Source organism: Lotus japonicus, chromosome 3 (assembly GCF_012489685.1).
Source record: "Lotus japonicus ecotype B-129 chromosome 3, LjGifu_v1.2".
NCBI classification, from domain to species: Eukaryota; Viridiplantae; Streptophyta; class Magnoliopsida; order Fabales; family Fabaceae; genus Lotus; species Lotus japonicus.
The window spans coordinates 60,958,923-60,981,049 of record NC_080043.1 but is presented as its reverse complement, the minus strand read 5'-3'; the positions used below and the strand labels follow the sequence as shown (position 1 = coordinate 60,981,049).

Genomic DNA, 22,127 nt, shown 5'->3' with positions numbered 1-22,127 from the left:
ACGAAGATAAATTTAACATATAACTTAAAAAAAAAACCCGTGCAACGCACGGGTTTAATTTCTAGTTATTTTCCTGTTTTACCCTTTAAAGTGTACTATAACTATTATCTCTCCTCATTTATTCTTCTTATGGGGCATTATATGGAAAAACATCAATCAATGGTTGATTGGAATTTGGACTGAGCGAGACCCCGAGGTCCCTCGCCCAGGAGACTCAACTTTGGGCGTAGGACGCGTCATGACCTTGGGCCTCCCTTCCCGAGGCCCAACTGGCCCATTTGGACAGACTAAGGGCGCCAAAGCCCAACTCCACCTCTATAAATAGGAGGGGAATACCAATTGTAAGGGACTCTTAGCTCATTTGAGAAATAATAGCATTGAAATTCAGTTATATTTTCTCTCTCTAAGCGGTTAGAGTTTCTCTCTCTAGGCATTCACATCACTTTCCTCACACTTTGGGTACTACCTTCCCTCTCTATGTTCTAGCACGAAACATTTGGCGCCGTCTAAGGAGAACGATAGATTTCTATTCCCAGACTACGTAGATCACGATTCAGTGGAGTGAAACTTGTTCTTCAAAGCAATTGTTCTCGAGTTTTTCGTAGATTGTGATCCATAAGAGGATTCCTTGATTTTCCGTACAGTTTCTTCCGTTTCCGAGTTTTTCCGAAGAAACTCTCCAATTCCGATGGAAACACGTCGCAGACGACGTGATGAAGATCCTGGGCATCGGCATGTTTCGTCGTCGCGCCGCGTCAGAGGCAGGCCGCGACGTGCGGAGGTGCAACGTGAGGAGACGGATCAGGTAACTCCTCCTGCTCCGCCTCCACCTCCTCCTTCTCCGACGCCTCTGTTGCCCTCACCGCCGTGCTCGCCAGAGCGGCAGAGGTCACCTACAGCGTTAGGAGGAGAGACTCAGGCACCTCAGGCACCGATCTCCAGCCAAGATTGGAGACGTCTGATTAGTAGTATTGACGATATACGACAACGAAACGAGTATCTTCAAGAGCAGCTAGAGTATTATCGTTTTGAGCAGCAAGATGAGGGAGAGCGCGAAGCAGAGGCTGTGGCTGAGTTCGAACCGTTTTCAGCGGCGGTAAGGGAAGTTGCCATTCCAGACAATATGAAGAATATAGTGTTGTAGACCTACAGTGGAAAGGCTGATCCCAAGGAGCACGTGTTGTATTTCAACACAAAGATGGTGATCAGCGCCGCTTCTGATGCGGTCAAGTGTAGGATGTTTCAAGCCACGTTCAAAGGCACAACAATCACGTGGTTCACGACTCTACCACGAGGATCCATCACGAACTTTCGTGACTTCTCATCCAAATTCCTTGTCCAGTTCTTGGCGAGCAAAACTAAGCTGGTGACGATTGAAGATTTGTACAACGTGCGTCAATCTGAGGGCGAGACTTTGAAACAATATGTGAAGCGGTTCAGCACTGCATCAGTAAAGATAGAGGAATCCGAGTCAAATGCCTGTGCCCGCGCCTTTAAAAACGGATTGCAGCCAGGGAAGCTAAATAGTAAATTGAGCCGAAAGCCAGCCAAGTCAATGGCGGAGGTGCGAGCCCGGGCGAACACGTACATACTTGACGAAGAGGATGACGCTTTTAAGAGGAGACGCGCGAAGGTAGAGAAGGATAGTCACTAGAAGGATGTGTCACCAGAAGATAAGCCGAGCAAGGAGAAAGTAGAGGGAAGCAGAAGACGGACAGGAAGGTTCGAATAGGGGAAAGGGCACCGAGGGAATCTTTGTATCCCAAAAAGGAAAAGCTTGAACGCCCACCTGACAGAGCTGCTGCGTGAAGTTAAGGCGACGCACGCAGTTGATGAGGGCGAAAGAGGGGCTGACCCGCCGCGGAAAACGACAGACAAGACCAAGTGGTGTGAATATCACCGCTCAGCAGGACATGACACGGGGGATTGCTTTACTCTGAAGAATGAGATCGAGAGACTCATCCGAGCGGGGCGGTCGCAGCTGAATGAACGCGGCAATCGCTGGAACGGAGAGCGACAGCAGGGGAACAGGTACAGGGGGTCTCGCCAGCAAGACGATCGCCGGCGGGAAGATCGTCGCCACACGCCGAATACTGACAAAAAGGAGATGCTTTCCGCATGGAAGAAAGGAGCAGAGGAAACCTTTAATAAGGATCTTGAGCCACCGGTTGGCACGATAAATACAATTGCAGGTGGTTTCGGCGGGGGTGGTGTAACACCCTCAGCAAGGAGAAGACACGCTAGGGCAGTGACGTCGGTGCAACAATACGAGACTCCTTTTGGGTTCCATCATCCCGACATAGTAATTTCAACGGCAGACTTTGAGGGGGTTAAAACGCACAAGGATGACCCTATAGTCGTCATGATCAGGATCAACAGTTTCAATGTCCGCCGAGTCCTTCTGGACCAAGGCAGCTCTGCTGATATCATCTATGGAGATGCATTCGATCAGCTGGGATTAACCGCTGATGTGCGGACGAGTGGGAAAGATTGCAGTCGACCAAAGGTGAGCCAGAGAATGTTACAACAACTGCCTCAGCATGTATGGCAAAAAAGGAGCTGGCGAGGGACATCGGTGTCATGAAATTGAGATTCAGGACGGAAACCAGAACAAGAGGGGTAAACAGGAGCGCGGGATGGGAGAGACTTCCGGTGAAAAGGTAAAGAGACAACGGAAGAATCAAAGGCAGGTAAAAGAGGTTGAGGGAACAGGAAGAAGGGGATTGTTCACAAACATTATGGCAGAGGAGCGCTGGGCGGGAATAGTTGACGATCTAGAAAGGTACAAATTCAGTGGAGGAGTGTTGGCAATTGAGCCCAGGCTCACGTCTGAACAGGAACGACGTTTGGAAAAGTTGGTAGAGGAAAATTTTGACCTCTTCAGCTGGAGCCCGAAAGATATGGAATTTTGGGAACTTCCGCAGTTCAGGACACCAGCTCTGATGAGCAAGGAATCGAGCGTGCGAAAGGTAAAAGGGGTGGTGAGCCCAGGGGCAAACTTAAGAATTCTCCAATTCCAAGAAGGCAAGGAGGAAAGAACAGAGCCATTTGGACAGAATTGGGATAAGCAAAAGGCAGGACGAAGAGGCCTGACCTACCGCATCAGGGATAAGGGTAAGGCCAAGGCAAGGCAGCGAAAGTCGGCGAGAGGGGAGCTCTTCAAGGGCAGAAAAGATAAGAGGAACTTGCGAGATAGCGAATTGGCAACCCGCTGGCAGGAACGCCAAATCCGCGGCGACATGGAGTAGGTGGCAAGCACGTCAGGAACAAAGGATGAGGCTCTGGGCACGATACTCAGACCTGGAAGTTTGTTGACAAGGGCGAGAGCGCGGCGGAAGGATCAGATCAAAACAAGTAGGATCAAAAATAAAGATGCATTCTTTTTCTCTGACACGGGAGTTTTTTAACGAGGCATCCCACGATGTAGAAAGAAAGCTCTTATTCAGATGAAATTCAAAAGGATATTCACTAGCAATCCTCCTAACTCAAATTACAAAGATACGTTCGCCCGGTGGGAAAAATTCCCCGAAGGTGGCAATCCCAACACGACCTTGATGTCAGGGGATTGCTCCGGGAAAGTCCGGCGCGAACCAATGCTACCCAGATAGCAACTCAATTAACACATCACGTTTGCTCGGTGGGAAAAACTTCCCCGAAGGTGGCAATCCCAACACGACCTTGATGTCTGGGGATTGCTCCGGGAAAGTCCGGCGCGAAACGCTGACCTCTCGTTTGCGATGTGTGCGGGAAAGTGACTCATCCCCAAAATGGGGCGGGTCCCTTATCCCCTTAGTCTCCCCGAAATCTGGGAATATGAGGCCTCCCCGAAATATGGGCGAGAAAATAAACTAGGCATAAGTCTGGGTAAACCCATATGGCCATTGGGCCCCCAGCAGTGTAAGCTCTTGGCGGGATAAAACCGCCAAGGCCACACCTGCTCTTACGGGAAATATTGGTGTGAATAAAAGCCTCAAAATGAGCAAAAGTCATAGTTTCTTTGGTACACCTTCAAAATCGCTACACGAACGCAAGGCGGAAATTCCTAAAAAATTTCCTAAATGGCGACAGGCGAACGCAAGGCGAAAATTTCTAAAAAATGGCTTAAATGGCGACGGGCAAACGTGAGACGAATTCAATCTAAGGAAAAATATAAGAACATTAATCGATTACAAAGGATGATAAAGAGAGTCAAAAAAAAAATAGCAACATAGCTATTTTTACATTGACAATTTTTCCCTCTCAATTTCAGCAGCGGCGAAACGCTCGGCAGTGAAACCCGGAGGATCGTCAAAGCCAACGAGCCCACGCGAGGTAATCTTCTTGAAAGCTCCCATTCCATCAAGGTTAATTCCTGGGTAGAGATGTTGAACCTGAGCCTTGGCGAGAAAGAAGCCGCGACCACGTTCTTCCACGACCTCAACAGCAACGTTAGCCACCAACCGGGCTTGAGAGGTTTTGATTTTGAAGTCCATATCCGCGAGGGCCTGGTTTTCTACCTCAAGTTGTGACTTCACATTAGCAGGGCCTCGTTCTTCGCACCCAACTCGCTGAGAAGGAACGCGATCTCCTTGCCTTGAACGATGCAAGTGGCCCTGCCGACGTTGATTGTCTCCGTTTTTGCCTTCACCTCTTGCTGAAATTCATACCAATCCAACTCCAAATCATCCGTCCTTTCCTTGCAAGCAGCCAGGTCCTCCTCGTGGTAGTTCATATCAACGCCTACGTTGGTCAGTTTCCTCGTTTGAGCTACCACCTGGGTCAACAACTTGTCCCATTCATTATGAGCCTCCTGCGTGGCCCCGCGGTAACCTTCAACCTCTTGTTGAAGTTTCTCCACTTCTGCGGAAGAAGCTGAGTCTTGGGATAGTTGGGCGAAGAGACACCCCGCCCGCAAAAGGTGGTTGAGGGCTTCCTGCGCTGCGATGTCAAGGTCAGGAATCTCAGCTGCTCTCATATTGCCGAGAAAGGCGTTGGACAACATGAAGTCGATGGTGGAAGGTTGTTGGCTTGGTGAAGATCATGTTTGATCGCCAGTAGTAGCATGGTTGATTTCAGGAGTGGGGGGGCAAAAGACTGGCGACGCTTGAGGATTTGCACCTTCGTCCTGAGGGCTCACCGGTCGGGCGAAAGATACTCCAGCTGGGTCCCCCCCGACTTGACTAGAGGAAGGAACTGTTTGGGGAGAATCTTCAGGAGGTTGTTGACCAGCGGAAACTCCCTCTGGACAAGGTGAAGACTCAGCACCGCCCAAGGGCTTCGAAGTCTCTTCGCCCGCCAGGTGTGGGGCAGATGCTTCGCCAGCTGGAGGTTTCTTACCCTTATTTTTCTTCTTTTTCAACTTTGAGGCGAGGAAGTCTCGACCCCAGATTTTCTCTCTAGATCGGGGTTAACTTTTTTGGATTTCTGGGACCTCTTCGGGGGGGAAGGCGGAGCGGCGTAATCATGGGATCTGGGAACCAGATCATCAGTTGTGGGCAATGGGGCGTCACCCGGTGTAGCCTCATCAGACCCAGCGACACCTAGAGCAGGGTCAATTGAAGAAGATCTTTTGACCTTCTTTGACGGAAGAACGGCAGTCTCGGCGTCAGAATCGGCGACGACGCGTTTCCTCTTGCTCACCTGGGTATTGAAAACAGGAGGAAACTCGAGTGAATCAGTAGTTAAGGCGCGCTGTAGCGCGACCACAGTAAAGTCAATTCCTTCTAGGAGGGTGTGGAGTGTGTTTTCACGAGCGACTTCGAGCAACTGGGAGCATTCAAGGATGGGGAACCCGGCGAGGAAGCCGTGGATAGCTTTATCTTCATTACTCAGTGATGCGTCGGGTGGCGGAAGAACGTCGCGGGGATCCTCGGTCCAATAAAAAGGGAACGAAGCAGTCCCATCCCGGCGTGTGAAAGCTTTAGGGAAGGAGGGGTGCACGATTATGCGAAAATATCGGCGCTCGGGCCCCATCTTGATATTGCTCTTATAAGGTTGGAGACGCTACCGACCCGTTCGGGACTTCAGGGAGACCCACCTGGGAGTCTCGGCTTTCAAGGATCTTGGCTCCACGCCGTAGAAGTAGAAGAAATGGGAGGTTTTAGCTTCGAGGTTGACGGCGTCACATAGAATCTCGTAGCATCGAATGAAAGCCCAGGCGTTCAAATGAAGTTGGCTTGGGGCTACATTGATCTCCCTTAAAACCTGGCAAAGAAAAGGGGAGAAGGGTAGTTTGATCCCCAGACCAAGAAAGAAGTACTCATAAACATAAAAGAAGTGAGGCTCTTTTGCGCCTTGTTTGAGTGTGCGCCACTTCCAAGGGAGACGGATGCTTAAGCCCCGGCTGGTGATAAGGACATCTTCGAGGGACTTTTCGTGGCATAACCCTCCGACCCGGCGGGCCAACTCGGCGATGGATTTATCGGTGGACAACTCAGAGGGTTGGAAGATAGCTTTCAGAATGGGTTCCCGGGTGGCAGACGGGGGGAGAGTGGAAAGGACTTGGTGTGAGAAGGCATTTTTCTCATTTTCATTAAGGGGAAGTCCCCCGGCCGGAGGAGGAATGGCCGGGGCGCGGGATGTTTGAGCGGGGCTCTGGAGTCGAGAGGGTCCTTTGGTGCGGCGTTGAGGAGTCATCTTTTGCAGAAAGGAACTGAGACGGAAGAGGAGAAGATGCTGGGGTAATAGCTTGGGTAACTTTGCAAGGCTGTGGAGGGTTTCAAAGGGGGCAAGTGAGAGAAATAAGTTGAATTTAAAAGTTAGGATAAGAAACGGTTGGGAAATCGTGCCCCATCATGACAAAGGTGGAATGACTTGGGTCGCCAGGAAGAAGAGGACGCGGTCGGAGGTCCAAAAGTGTTGATTGCAAAAGACTCTATTTATCAGGCCATGTTCGCCATTGTTTTTCACTTCTAGATTTTAAGTTTTTAAGTTTTAGTCAGTATCCTTAGGGATCTCGCCTTATTTCTTACTTAAAGACACACTTAACTCTCATGCTTCGAGCTCGGTGTCTTGTGGACTTGTGGACTGGGCGAGACCCCAGGGCCCCTCGCCCAGGAGACTCAACTTTGGGCGTGGGACGCGTCATGACCTTGGGCCTCCCTTCCCGAGGCCCAACTGGCCCATTTGGACAGACTAAGGGCGCCAAATCCCAACTCCACCTCTATAAATAGGAGGGGAATACCAATTGTAGGGGACTATTAGCTCATTTGAGAAATAATAGCATTGAAATTCAGTTATATTTTATCTCTCTAAGCGGTTAGAGTTTCTCTCTCTAAGCATTCACATCACTTTCCTCACACTTTGGGTACTACCTTCCTTCTCTATGTTCTAGCACGGAACAGAAATTTAAGTGGACAATTATTATGAAACACATATTTTCTCTCTAAATTGCAAGTTATTTTGAAACGAAGGGAGTACTATTGTAACTAATTTGTTTATGAAAACCCAAATCTTATTTACATAGGAAATAATTTTATGATCAAAGGATTTTCAAATGTGTAAAAATGCATATCTCTTAAAGAAGAAAATTAAATACACTTTAAGTCAATTAATGTGAGAATTTGGTCTGACCAAGGTATCCCACAACCGACAAAGGTATCCTCACAGCCGACAGTCGTGAGACTAACCCATCGTCCCACAGTCAGCGCACTAAGTGGTAGGGGGATGACCAAAGAGTTTTCTCTATTCGCAAGAGTTGGGATCCAAAGTTCGAACCATTAATGTGAGAATTTGAAGGATTGATATGATGATAAAAAAAAACTAAATTTAATTAAAAGGATTGCTTCCTTCTAATAATAAATTCATGGAAACATAACACACACATTCGTGACCATAATGACAGTTAAAAAATTTATCTTCCTTAATTAATAGAAAAAAAACCTTTGCGTGTCAACTAATTTTGTTACATGAGGTTAATTTGTGTTCATTGAAAAAATTAGTGGTTAACACACCCTCCGGTCACATGTATAAGCAAAAAAAACCTTTTAGTTTCATTCATTTAATGAATGTATCTACTCATTATTAATGAATGTATGTACTCATTAATAATGAGTAGATACATTCATTAAATGAATGAACCTAAAAAGTTATTTTTGCTTATATATGTGACCGGAGGGTGTATCAATTAGGAATGCCAAAGAAGTGAAAGAACATGATTAAATAGTTAGAATTTATAGAATATATTAATTCTAAAAAGTGGAAGTTGATATCAGTTAATGTTGATTTTACAATGAGTTTAATTTCTATGTATCGACGGTGTAAAGTTTTTTACACCGTCAATCAATCAGATTTCAAGGATGTGTCACGTCAATTAATGAAATTAAATACAAAGAGACATTTTCTCACATCTTGAAATCTGATTGGCTGACGGTGTAAAAAAACTTTACACTGTCGGTGCATGAAATTAAACTCTTTTTTAATTTAAAAACCACACAACACATTCATGCACATAATGGAAACATAAAAAATTTGTCTTCCATAAAAATAAATTAATGGAAAAAATCTTTGCACTACCATTATTTCAATTACATGTGATTAATATGTCTTTATTTAAAAATTTAGTGGTTAATATGTGATTAATATTAGTTAGGAATTCCAACGGACATGATTAATTAGTTATGATTTATTTTTGGTTTCCTAAGGTATCCCCACAGCCATGATTTATAAACTATATAAATCCTAAAAAATGAAAGTTGATTTTTATTTAAAGTAAATTTTTATTTTAATGCTGGAAATTTATTATTGTTGACTTCCGAGTTAAAAAAGTATTTTCATTAATCTTAAAAAATGTTTAAATAAAAAGCATGAAGCATAAAATGATCGTGCTTTTACATAATATAATATATTTTTTGATACATCAGAACATTAACAACAAAGAAAACAAAAGGACCCAGCCCCTAGAGAGTCCCTCAGAAGAAGAACTTCAAACTCAGGAGATGGAACTTGAACCAAAGTACAGGTAGATGTAGTAAGAGTATAAATTCACACAATAAACTTAAATGAAAATCTCCCCGTGCATCGCACGCGTCAAAGTACTAATTAATCGAGAAAAAATTAATATTAATCTACCATTTAAAACAACAAGTAAAAAGATGAAAACAAACAACAACACAAAAAAACAAAAACAAACATTTAATAAAAACAACAGATTTAACAAAAAAAAAAACCACAAAACCCAAGAGTGAATATCCCTCGTGCATCGCACGGGTAAAAAGCACTAGTAAAGAAAGACTAAAACTTGAATTTGCTTTCCAATTGTACTAAGAACATTATATTTATTCTTTCAAAAAAAAAACATTATATTTACTAAAAATAATTTTTTTCCTATACCATGTGCCATAGAGTAATGTTTCATCCACACCTCACTTTTGAGGTGGAGAGGTGGAATGATGAGTGAGATAGGAAGAAAAGAAAAAGTAAGAGAGAGAAAATATGAGATGTGATAGATGATAAGATGAGAGAGATAGAAATAAAAAGAGGTGGAAATGAAGTGTTTTAAAAATAAGGTGTTTATATATCATTACTCATGTGCCATATGGTTTCGTACTTCTTACGTCATAATTCTTTTCTTCCCTTTCTTTTGTTTAGCACAAGAAGAACCTCAAGAAAGAAATAAAACAAAACAAAAAAAACCCATTATCTAGCTACTCAGTAGGTTTATATTTAATTCTCTTCTATCTCTAAGTCAACTCTTCTTCTAGTTGGCTTCGCTTTTAAGCTTATCGATCGAATTCAAAGATATCCACACGAATTGCAAATTAAAACATAGTAAATCCAGAAAATAAGAGTAAAAGGCATAGTAGGAAATTAAACCTGGGGAAGTGAAGTGAAGTTATCAGGAATCAGAGCATACTTCTCCTTCGTAGATAGCTTCCTGGAAGCTCCTTCACCACTCATCTTCGGTGGTTCCGGTGGTGGCGACCTTGCTGCGGTGGAGGAGATTCTCTCCTCAGAGTTTCCGCTGGTGAAGTGAACGACGTCGTCTGACTGCTTAGCATTAGAGTTCCCCATATCGCATCTTCAATTGGGGGTTCTAGAAATCTGATTCTCAAGAGTAAATACATAAAGTAGGAAAGTATTCAAAACTAAATAATCAATAAAAAAAATGAAAGATATACAACGACATCCATTCACATTCACATTATGTCATATATGACAAAATTAATTATTAAATTTATTTTTAATTTTAATTAAAATAAAAATAAAATGATAAGTCGATAAAGATCAATTGAATGTATGTGTATAAGAAGTTTAAACTAACCGTGCACCAATCATCTTCTCAGAAAAGAAAAAGAAAGAAGGTGGGACAAGTGGCTATTATAAAATAAAGTTATGGTGGAAATGGAGGGTTGAAATTTGGTTGGGAGAAGACAAGATTAGAGTTTAAATTAAAGAGAGTTAAATACGTTTTTGTTCCATGTTCCGTGCTAGAACATAGAGAGGGATGGTAGTACCCTAGGTATGAGGAAGGTGATGAGAATGCTTAAAGAGAGAAGCTCTAACCGCTTAGAGAGAGAAAATGTAACTGAATTTCAATGCTATTATTATTCAAATGAGCTAAGAGTCCCTTACAATTGGTATTCCCCTCCTATTTATAGAGGTGGAGTTGGGTTTCGGCGCCTCCTTCCTATTCAGATGGGCCAGTTGGGCCTCGGGAAGGGAGGCCCAAGGTCATGCTGCGTCCCCCGCCCAAGTCTCCTGGGAGGCCCAAGGTCATGTGCCGTTCGACACCGAGCTCGAAGGATGAGAGCTAAGTGTGTCTTTAAGTAAGAAATAAGGCGAGATCCCCAAGGATACTGATCAAGGCCTAAAAACTTAAAATCTAAAAGTGAAAAACAATGGCCAACATGGCCTGATAAATAAGCCTTTGTAATCAACACTTTGGATCTCCATCCACGTCCTCTTCTTCTGGGCGACCCAAGTCCACAAGCAAGCTTGTGGCGACGTCTTCTGGTCCGCCTGACTCGGCATAGCCATGCACGTGCCCCAAATCAGGTTTGGACCAAGCGGCGACGAGATAACTGTCACATGTTGCATCCTTTCCACTCATCGCGCTTTGAAACAATGTTTGGATTAGTAAATCAACAGAACCTCAACTGCCACCTTTAAAACGCTTTTTTCGAATTATGTCAACAATCTTGTTCCTTTTAAATTTGAACCAACCAGCTTCAACCGTCACGGCTTTTCACTTAATGCGCTGCCCCTACTCTCCAGAATCCACGTCACACTTTTGTGTGTGGGCCCCCCTTTACCATGATGATTTACCGTGATGAGGCACGATTTTCTAGTCTTTATCACACCCAACATCTGAGTTCTCTTCCCTCACATCATTCATCATCTTCTATTAACTGCTCCCATATTTACCCCCGACTCTCGCTCCAGTCTCCTTTGCTGATCTCACGAATCCCCACTCCGGCTCTTGCTCTTCTCCTCACGGTTCCCCTTCTGGTTAGTCTTCATCATTTCCTTCTCCCCTTTCTCTCTCTGCTTTCTTTTATGTCGTCAACAGGGGCCTTGTCTTCTGTTGAGGAGATCAAAGGCCATCGCTTGACGACCTTCGCCACCCTGCCTTCCCCTACTTCAGAAGCCCCTGACCAAGGAGTTCTTGATCAACCATCAGAATTGTCAACTAGCGAATCTATCTCTGACCTTGCTCGCAAGGTCGGTGGGTGTTGGTCAATTCGCAAGTGTACGAATACCTCAGGGTTTTAAAATATCGAACCACAGGGATTGTGAGTGAGAATTGTTGATTTAAGTCTAAAGTTTGCAAGTTCTTAAAGCAGTAAAATTCAGAAATTGGTTTTGGTTGATTGTGACAAACGTTTTGCAAAAGAGCAATGTTGAAAATGATGTAAATAACAATGATGGAAAATTGCCTTGGGTTTTTGATCATCTAATCCATTTTAGTCCACCTATCCTATGCATGTGATATCTTGATTTATCTCTTGTTGTTATAGCCTATGTACTTACTAGTTGATTCCTCACAAAATTAATTCTCTCAAACTGAAAGATAAGCCCAATTCCTTGTGTACTTAAACATTCATAAGAGGTAAAAAAACATGTATGTTCAGGCCAACAAAACCCTACCCTCACTCTATTCCTAGAAGCAAGTATAGAAGGATCTATTCCAATTCATGTCCCTAAATCATAACAAATTTCCATTCAATTATAATCTAGCCTATAGCAAAGGTGCACCAAAGCTAAGCATGCAATAAGGAATTGAAATACAAGATTAAATCAAGACTCATGCATAGAGATAGGAATTCACAAACTAAAATTTCATAGAATCTCTTAACCCAAAGCAAAAAGTAAACTAGCCACTCATGGCTAGTGAATTCATAAAGGAAATGTAAAGAAAACCTGAGAAGAAATACAAGTTGGAAGCCTCCCTTGGCCCCAAAGTTCTCCTCAGCTCTCAAACTTGATAAATAATGAGTAAAATGTCCAAATGTATGTAAGAAATTGGCCTAAGCCTTATTTATAGGCAAAATGAACGAAACTGGGCGCTCAGGCGCCAATTCAGAGCGCCTGAGCGCCAATTGCATGTTGAAAAACATGCTCTCTGACCCTATTGGCGCCTAGGCGCCCATTCCCAGCGCCTAGGCGCTCAAGCTCGCCTGAAAATGACTTTTTGGCTTCTGAAACTCCTCTTTTCAATCCTCTTTATGTTCTTCATCAATTCCATGCTTCTTGGCCTTCTTTCTCCTTCAGTTTCTGCTCTCCAAACCTAACCAACAAGACAAGGAAGATTCTAGAAGCTCCAAGAGCTCATTAGCACAAGAAGTCCTTCATAAAACACAACAAAACCATGCAAGTCCTAAACCTTACTTAAAATGCAAGAAAACTACCTATAAATCTACTAAATTACCAAAACGAAATAAAAACTAGAGAAAAGAATAAAAATGCATGAAACACTACATGAGACTCAACAAAAAGACTCAAAACGACCAAAGAAATGACCCTAAAAACACTACTAAAATAGGGTCATCACACCACTATACTCAACGGCAGCTCGTCCTCGAGCGTAAAAAACACTCGCTTGCCCTCAAGCGCAAGAAATGCTCCCACACAAGTGCTCTCAACAAGGAATACTTCACAAAAACAGGGGGACAAAGTAATCACAGCTAGTTCCAAGAGAAAGACCCAACAACCTACTTCATGCATCTTTTGAAAAGAGAAGAGTGTAGAGTCCGTTCATGAGAAGCATTTAGATCTACAAATCCTAGGATGAGATGTTCATTTAGTGTACTGAGCACACAAGCAAGTTCATAGTCCTGAATGTCATTCACTCAATAGCAACAAAGATCAAACATGCAAATATTCAAGAGACTTCCATAAGGGTTGAAACATTGGCTAGGTAAAACATGATGGTGGTTGGTCCCTAAAAGAAAAACTAGGCTTTCAAGCACATTGAGTGTGGTCCTCTGCTAATAACCCCGGAGCTTACAACACCCTTTTCTTTTTACACAAGTCTCTTGCACCCCTTTCCAAACTCTTCTTTTCTTTTTCCAACTCCAACTTTTATTTAGGAGTTCTTTTTTCTTTCTCTTTTTTTTACTGTTTTTTTTTTCTTTGTGGGGCAAGAGACTATTTCTCATTTTTCCAGCTCCATAAAACACAACAAGGACCATCACTCCCCTAATATTCCAACCAAACATCCATCCCAACTTTTGGCTACAAAAAGATTCTCCACTTAAGCTCAAATGGGGCAACTAAAGGTAATGTTCAACCACAAACTCAGAATCTCAAGAAATCCTATAAGTCTCAAGAATAAAACAGAAATCACTAAGCATGCTATGAGTGAAATTAACGCAGAACCAAGAATTGCAAATGAGTCAGGATCCTCCAGAGAATTTTTATGGTAAAGGGTCAAAGATAGACCCTTAATGGACTCACCTTGACTCCTTTCTCAAGAGACACTCGGAAGACCGAAGTCTCCTCCTCTCTTCCCCAACATGCAATCACTCATCCCCAAAAACAACAACAAGTATTCACAAAAGCATTTTCAAAAAACAGCACAAGTAGGGAAGCAAATCTATAGCTAAAAGCATGTGAGTATAGGGAAGTAAAGACCCAAAAATAAAAACAAAACCAGCTAAAACAATGCATGATCAAAAGAAAACAAAATCTACAAATTGAAAATATGCTAAAAATGCATGACCTCAACTAAGAGTAGAGATACCTCAACATAGTCACTCCATGGGGTCATGGTCACCCCTTCCATCGCCATAATCCGGATGAACACCGGCATCATGCATCAAGCTCAAGTCTATCATCCCCTGCTCCAAGGTATTAAAATCCAAGGGCCCATTATACCTGGGGTCTGATGTGCTACCTCCCCTCCAATGGAGATCAAGATCCCTGTGTAGGCGATCCTGCCTCAAAAACATCCGCCCGAAAGCGGCCTTCATCCAAGCAGGAGAAGGATCAGCACGTGGTGGAGTAACCACCTCATTCACCACCTCAACATTTTCTTCTTCCTCCTCTTCTTCTTCCTCTTCCTCTTCTTCTTCTTCCTCCGCTGGCTCCTCAGGATCCTCTTCCTCCTCATCCTCTTGAGGCATCCTTGCTGTCCATTCCTTATAAATTTGAGTGATCCTCTCCTTACTGAGCAGAGGTGCCACAGGAAACCTCTTCTCAATAACATGGACTGGCCTCCTAGCTCTGTCCCTCACCGCATGAATCAAAGAGCAAAGCAAGTGAGGAAAGATGGGCCGATGCTTGTCTTTACTCCTGTTGTAGAGGGAATAAATCCGACCAGCAATGATGGTGGCCACGTCCATAGGATGACCTCTCACGATGCAATAGATAGCAACCAATGTAACCTCTCTAACTTCAGATTTGTTAGAGCTAGGAATGAGGGAATCCTGCAAAAATTCAGCCCAAACTCTAGCCAGCGGTGTCATATCCTTCCTTCTCACAAAAATGATTTCATCTTCAACTACTTCCCAGTCCCGCCAGGCCTAACAATCACTGCCTTCATGTCTTCCAAAATCTCCGGTGACCTCTCCTTTAAGAGCTCATGATAAGTGGCCTTCTCGGGGAAAAGCTCCTTCTCTTGGTCCTCCGTGAGGAGACCAAGATGCCTGCGAATGACTGCTGGATTGTAGTCAATCACATCTCCCCTGAACCAAGATGAATTCACCGGTGGCCTGGACCTGTCCTCTTGATTGTCACAGTAGGTGTTCGCGTAGAACTCCCTAACCATGACTTCACAAGCAAACGGAATGGGGTTGACCCAATTCTTCCACCTCCTAATCTCCATGGCTTCTTGCATGCCCAAGAGGTCTCTCCTTCCCTCCCGATACAAAACTCCCCGCTCCTTCACACACTCCTTGTGTGCTAGGTAAGCTCGGTAAAACTCCTCCTTAATCGCTGATAGGAAGCGGGAGCGATCAAAACTCCGGGAGGTGGAGGAAGAAGCTGCAGCTCTTGTGTTGGTTCTTGCTCTTTTCACAGGCATCTGCAAAGTTGTTAGCCCATACACAAGCCACAAACGTTAGAAATGTTAGTTCAAAAAGAAATGAGAGGAGAAACTTTGTACAAAAACAAAAATAGAACAACCTAAGAGCACCCAACAAGTTTCTTAGTGATTTTGGCAAAGAAAGAAAGACTACCACAAGCACTTGCCAAAAATCGACTAAGAGAACCCATTGAGGCTTTCTATCAAACACCTAATAAGCAAAAGCTAAACTAAACTAATCCACAAAATCCTAACTACCCATTCCTCACAAACTCACAACCCCTTCCTAATTAAGCACAAAATCAACCCAATAAAGAACATACACAACCCAAACCCAACTTGCACTAGCACAAATTCACTCACCCTTACCCAAAAGAAGCATGCATTGCAAAACTTATGACTATGATGAAGGGAAGTGGAAAATGGAACTTACCTTAACTTGAGAGTGAGTGGGTGCAAGTGGAATAGACTTGATGCAATTCAGAACTTTGAAGCAAAAGGAAGAGCTGATGTGTGTGCAAGTGAGAAATGAGAAGTGGAAATGGGGTATGGAGAGAGTGGGGTGCGTTTTTTTATGGGAGAATGGGAGTTAAGAGAAGGAAAATGAAAGGTTGGGGTTTTAAAACCCAAAATCTGGCAGAAACAACGTAATGGAGCGCTCGAGCGCTCGTGGGGAACGCTCAGGCGCTCGTGCCAGATACAGAGGCAGTGCCTCTGCCACTAATTGGCGCCTAGGCGCCCATGAATTGGCGCCTAGGCGCTCAACCCAGTTTTTTCACAAAAATTTTTACTTTTTTTTTTTTTTTTTTTTGAAATTAAACACCTAAAATACTACAAAATTAAAAGATAGAAAATAATAAAAAAAAGAATGGGTTGTCTCCCATTTAGCCCTAGGTTATAGTCCTAGGTGGACTCTCCTTCCGATGGAATTAGGAAGGAAATTCCTTTCCATTGATTAACTTACCACAAGTGCAAGGAAGAAACCTTGCACAAAACCTCTGGAGTAAATCCTCCCATGAGGCAATGTCCTCTTGCTCATCAAACCAAGCTCTAGCCTCCCTCGTCAAAGAATGAGGGAAGAGCTTAATCTTCACTTCATCACTTGAAACACCCTCAATCTTAGCAAGGGTGCTAGCTTGGGTAAACTTCACCATATGAGCATGTAAGTTCTCGTACTTGGACCCCCCATACTTGTTACCATTAACAAGCTTGATGAGAGCCGGATGGAACTCATCAATTTGGGCATTAACTTTGGGGGTCTCTTCTGAAACCTTTGACCTGCTTCTAATCACATCACAGACAAAGTCATTGTCATGGTTAGTCTCAATCATAGGATTAAACACAGAAAACCGTACCTTTTCCTTACCAACACGGAGAATGAGGTGACCCTTGTCAACGTCAATCTTAGCTCTACCAGTAGCTAAGAAAGGTCGACCAAGAATGAGAGGAATCTTCTCATCCTCCTCCATATCAAGCACAACAAAATCCACGGGGAACACATACTTGTCCACCCGCACCATTACATCCTCCACAATCCCATATGGAGTCTTGAGGGACCGATCCGCCATTTGCAAGGAAAGCATGGTTGGAGTAACCTCTCCTAGGTTAAGCCTTTCAAACATGGTGAGCGGCATCAAATTGATGCTCGCTCCAAGATCACACAAGGCTTCCACGTCCGCCATGCCTTCAATTTCTACCGGAATAGTGAAACTTCCGGGGTCCCTTCTTTTCTTTGGCATCTTCCGCTGCAAAATGGCACTACATTCCTCCGTCATCAACACCGTCTCATCTACTCCCTTCAACCTTCTTCTCTTATGCAGAATATCCTTCATAAACTTAGCATATATAGGCATTTGTTCCAAAGCATCGGCAAAAGGAATACTAATGTGGAGCTTTTTGAAAACATCAACAAATTTTGAAAACTTTTTATCTAAGCTCTTCTTAGCCAATGCTTTAGGAAACGAAACCTTGCTAGTTTCAGGAGTAAGATCAACTTCCTCTCTCACCTTGATAGGCACAACTACTTCTCCTCCCACTATCTCCTCTCTCTTTTCTCCCTCTGTTTTCTTCTTCAATTCCCTCATCACTCTCCCACTTCTAGTGGCTACAACAGAGGCATTTTCTTGCTTAGGATTGGGGATAGTGTCGGAAGGAAATTTACCTTGAGGTCTCTCGGCTATTTGCTTGGCCAGCTGGCCAAATTGATTCTCAAGATTCTTGATAGCCGCCTCTTGATTCTTGTAATTGTTCTCCGTCCGGTTGATGAAAGTTTCCACCAACTCTTCTAAGCTCTTCTTGGAACCACTACCTTCACCTTCTCCTCGCTCTTGAGGTTGTCTTGACCTTTGGCCTTGAAATCCTTGGCTAGGAAATTGTCTTTGAAAGCCATTTCCTTGCCCATTATTACCTTGCCTCCAAGAAAAATTAGGGTGATTCCTCCATCCTGGATTGTAAGTATTTGAAAATGGGTCATTCCGAGCTTGACCCATAGCCTTCACTTCCTCCTCCGGTCTAGTCTCTGTGCATTCTTCGCTGTCATGTGGCCCTCCACAAGTCACACACTCCACCTTGGCAACTCGACCACCAATCTTGGTAGTCTTCATTTGATTTTGAATCTCATTCATTTGCTTGGAGAGTTGCTTGTTGGAGGCCATAAGTTGATCATAAGCTTCAACCTCAAGGACTCCTCTTCGGGCTTGGCGATCATTACTAGAGTTCATGGCTCTTATAGCCATCTTTTCAATCAACTCATACCCCACTTGTGTAAGGCATCGAACTCTCCACTTGAAGCCGCATCCAAACCAAACCTCGAAGAATATTGGAGACCATCATAGAACTTTGCTACTTGCTCAGCTTGAGTAAGGTTATGTTGAGGACACCTCCTCAAGAGCTTCTTGAACCTCTCCCAAGCTTCATAGAGATTCTCATCGGTGGATTGAGTAAAAGTCATGATGTCATTCTTGAGCTTTCTCAAGAGGGCTCTCGGAACAAACCTTGTGGTGAACTTCTCAGCCAAGTCTTCCCAAGATGTAATGCTACCTTGGGGCTGTGAATTCAACCACTCTTCAGCAGTATCCCTCAATGAAAAAGGGAATAAACTCAAGCGGATGGTGTCCGCTGAAACATTCTGAACTCTGTAGGTGTTGCAATTGCGGATAAACCGCTCCATGTGTGCATGAGGATCTTCAAGAGCACCTCCACCATACTGATTTTGGCTCACCAAGTTAATGAATGCCGGCCTCAGCTCAAAATTTCCCGTGCCATCGGGGGAAACTATGCTGCCCGGATAATCGTAGCTCATGGCAGCCGAGGTGAGGTCTCTGAGAGAACGATTGGCATTCTCCAATTCTTGCTCTTGAAGTCTTTGAGCAAGAGCCTCATTCACTCTTTCTTCAATGTGGGCTTGCATCTCCTCTTCCGTCATTTGAGCAGCCATGGCTTCAAGCCTTTGTTGGGCTCGACGACGGCGAAGAGTACGTTCAGGCTCCGGATCAAACAGCAATGGATCCGTGTCAAGCCTACTGTGCATAAACTGAAATCACAAAAACAGAGAAAAGGTTAGTAACACCTGTTCAATGCAATGCTTAGTAAAACAAACAGACAAACTCTTTAACTTAAACCGAAAACCACAAACAATCCCCGGCAACGGCGCCAAAAACTTGTTGGTCAATTCGCAAGTGTACGAATACCTCAGGGTTTTAAAATATCGAACCACAGGGATTGTGAGTGAGAATTGTTGATTTAAGTCTAAAGTTTGCAAGTTCTTAAAGCAGTAAAATTCAGAAATTGGTTTTGGTTGATTGTGACAAACGTTTTGCAAAAGAGCAATGTTGAAAATGATGTAAATAACAATGATGGAAAATTGCCTTGGGTTTTTGATCATCTAATCCATTTTAGTCCACCTATCCTATGCATGTGATATCTTGATTTATCTCTTGTTGTTATAGCCTATGTACTTACTAGTTGATTCCTCACAAAATTAATTCTCTCAAACTGAAAGATAAGCCCAATTCCTTGTGTACTTAAACATTCATAAGAGGTAAAAAAACATGTATGTTCAGGCCAACAAAACCCTACCCTCACTCTATTCCTAGAAGCAAGTATAGAAGGATCTATTCCAATTCATGTCCCTAAATCATAACAAATTTCCATTCAATTATAATCTAGCCTATAGCAAAGGTGCACCAAAGCTAAGCATGCAATAAGGAATTGAAATACAAGATTAAATCAAGACTCATGCATAGAGATAGGAATTCACAAACTAAAATTTCATAGAATCTCTTAACCCAAAGCAAAAAGTAAACTAGCCACTCATGGCTAGTGAATTCATAAAGGAAATGTAAAGAAAACCTGAGAAGAAATACAAGTTGGAAGCCTCCCTTGGCCCCAAAGTTCTCCTCAGCTCTCAAACTTGATAAATAATGAGTAAAATGTCCAAATGTATGTAAGAAATTGGCCTAAGCCTTATTTATAGGCAAAATGAACGAAACTGGGCGCTCAGGCGCCAATTCAGAGCGCCTGAGCGCCAATTGCATGTTGAAAAACATGCTCTCTGACCCTATTGGCGCCTAGGCGCCCATTCCCAGCGCCTAGGCGCTCAAGCTCGCCTGAAAATGACTTTTTGGCTTCTGAAACTCCTCTTTTCAATCCTCTTTATGTTCTTCATCAATTCCATGCTTCTTGGCCTTCTTTCTCCTTCAGTTTCTGCTCTCCAAACCTAACCAACAAGACAAGGAAGATTCTAGAAGCTCCAAGAGCTCATTAGCACAAGAAGTCCTTCATAAAACACAACAAAACCATGCAAGTCCTAAACCTTACTTAAAATGCAAGAAAACTACCTATAAATCTACTAAATTACCAAAACGAAATAAAAACTAGAGAAAAGAATAAAAATGCATGAGAATGCATGAAACACTACATGAGACTCAACAAAAAGACTCAAAACGACCAAAGAAATGACCCTAAAAACACTACTAAAATAGGGTCATCAGTGGGCTCTACCATTCTCCATTATTAGAGGTCCTTCTCCGAACCACCGGATGTCGGGGACAAGACCTCCCCTGGCAGCATCGTGGACTTAATGACCCTAAATATTCCCACTTTTTCTTCGTTTACGAATACCTATTTCTTGATCTGAGCATTAAGCTTCCTTTCTCCCCCTTTCTTACTCAAATGTTGCGCAATATGAACATTTCGCCTTGTCAACTCCATCCCCGCTCCTGGGCCTATCTGCGGTGTTTTGAGATTCTTTGACATAGCGTTGACGTAACGCCCTCTGATGCCCTTTTTTCCTTCTTCTTTGAAACAGATTCTCAAATCTGAGGATCTCGCGGCTGGGTCTCTCTGGTGCCCCGGCTAGGACGAGAACGATTTGCCTCTTACCAAGTGGGCCCGGAATCTTACTTGGCTCGCCGGTACTTCAGGTTCATCGTCCACCCTACTTACCCTTCCTCATTTACACAGAAGGACGGGAAGGCCCTTTTCCCTCTTTACTGGACATTGTCCCCCAGATCCTTATCCAGCCTCCCAAAAATATCTTTTTCCCCTAGAGAAAACTTCGCCGTTGAGGTCTTATCCCGACTTCCACTTTTTAGTTGCATTGAACTGCTTGATGTCCCCCCAGGATCTAAATTGCTTCCCCGACTAGGTCCTTTTTCTTGTTCCTTTGTCGCACCCTTCCTTTTATACGTCTTTTATTTCTAACGGCTGCTTTCTCTTTTTCTTTTCAGGAAAAATGAATTTCTCTTCCGACGAACTGTTGAAGGCTTTCCTCTCTGGGGGCTTTAAAACCCCTCCCTCTGCTCATACCAGGGAGAAAAGACAAAGCTCACCGTCGGGCGACGGTGCTTCTAAGAAAAGAAAACTGGACGAGCTGAAGTCATCTCTCACTTCGTCAACCGTCCCTGGCGAGGAGGGCACTGCCTCTGGCACTCCCGCCCCAGTTGGTGCGGGCGAACCTTCTAAACCTACTCACCAGGGCGAGGCGAGCATTGCCCAGGTTGATGGCCCTTCTCGCCCCCCGGTGTCACCGCCAGCCCAATCCTCGCCGTCTGTCGTTCACCTCTCAACTTCTGCCTCTGACTTGCTAACTCATGCTTCTCCCAAGGCTGTTGGCGTGGAAAAAGACCCCCCACTAAATCGTCCACAGAAACTTACTGGCGAATCAAGCTCTGATCCCTTCTCCTTCCTACTTTCTCATCCCTTCCTCGAGAAACTTAGGGAAACGTCCAACCATAACCTGCAAGATGTTGCCCAAGAAGCTGTGTCCAACCTCCTCCGAGCGGGCTGCCTGTTCGCCCAAGTGGCTTGGGAAGCCCGCCCCCTTTCCGGGATTGCTGGACTCCGGCAGGAGGTGGAGAAGCTGCGCACGACCAACCTTCAAATTAATGAAAATTGCTCCAAGCTGTCCAAACAGTTGACCTCGGAAACGGAAAAGACGGCGAAGGTGCAGAAGAAACTCGCTGAGGCGAAGCTTGCGAAGGCTGCAACGGACAAGAAAGAGGAACAACTTGAAAGCCAAATTGAAGAGCTCCGCAAAACTCTTGGTACTCGGGAAGCTAATCGCCAAGTTGCGCTGGGACTTGGCGGACAGGAGTAAAGCTCTTGCCGACACTCGCTCTGATTTGGAGTAGAAACGCAAACTCTTGGCTGAAAAAGACGCCCAGGCCCTCGCCTCGGAGGAGAG

At 44.0% G+C, this 22,127-nt stretch overlaps 1 non-coding gene across 1 annotated transcript; it reads left to right on the top strand.

Moving 5' to 3' along the window:
• The first annotated feature begins 18,303 nt into the window (after nt 1-18,303).
• Nucleotides 18,304-18,410, top strand: LOC130709580 (small nucleolar RNA R71). Its single transcript, XR_009010057.1, has one exon. It is a non-coding gene; the product is annotated as a small nucleolar RNA R71 (small nucleolar RNA).
• Nucleotides 18,411-22,127: the final 3,717 nt, after the last annotated feature.